The following is a 929-nucleotide window of genomic DNA, read 5'->3' on the forward strand; positions in this document are numbered from 1 at the left end:
CAACATAGTAAAAATGGCAATTCTACCAAAAGCAATCTATAGATTCAATGCAATCCCCATCAAAATCCCATCAAAATTCTTCACAGATCTGGAGAAGACAATAATCAACTTTATATGGAAAAACAAAAAACCCAGGATAGCCAAAACAATCTTATACAATAAAGGAATGTCGGGAGGCATTACCATCCCTGACTTCCAACTCTATTACAGAGCTACAATATTGAAAACAGCTTGGTATTGGCATAAAAACAGAGAAGTCGACCAATGGAATCGAAAGAAGACCCTGACTTTAACCCACAAACCTATGAGCACCTGATTTTCGATAAAGGAGCTAAAAGTATACAATGGAAAAAAGAGATCATCTTCAACAAATTGTGCTGCCAAAACTGGATGTCCATCTGTAGAAGAATGAAAATATATCCATATCTATCACCATGCACAAAACTCAAGTCCAAGTGGATTAAAGACCTCAATATCATTCTGAATACACTGAAACTGATAGAAGAGAAAGTGGGAAGTACTCTACAACACGTGGGCACAGGAGACCACTTCCTACGTATAACCCTAGCAGCACAGAGAGTAAGGGCCTCATTGAATGAATGGGACCGCCTGAGACTGAGAAGCTTCTGTAAAGCAAAGGACACTGTTGCTAAGACAGAAAGGCAACCCACTGACTGGGAGAAAATCTTTATCAACCCCGCAACTGACAAAGGTCTGATCTCCAAAATATATAAAGAACTCAAGAAACTAGACCGTAAAAGGCTAATCAACCCAATTATAAAATGGGGCACTGAGCTGAACAAAGATCTCTCAACAGAAGAAGTTCAAATAGCCAAAAGACACCTCAGGTCATGCTCAACTTCCTTAGAGGTCAGGAAAATGCAAATCAAGACAACTTTAAGATACCATCTTACACCTGTCAGAATGGC

This window comes from Alexandromys fortis, unplaced genomic scaffold (assembly GCF_014885135.2).
Source record: "Alexandromys fortis isolate MF-2015 unplaced genomic scaffold, M_Fortis_MF-2015_v1.1 scaffold_34, whole genome shotgun sequence".
Lineage (NCBI taxonomy): Eukaryota > Metazoa > Chordata > Mammalia > Rodentia > Cricetidae > Alexandromys > Alexandromys fortis.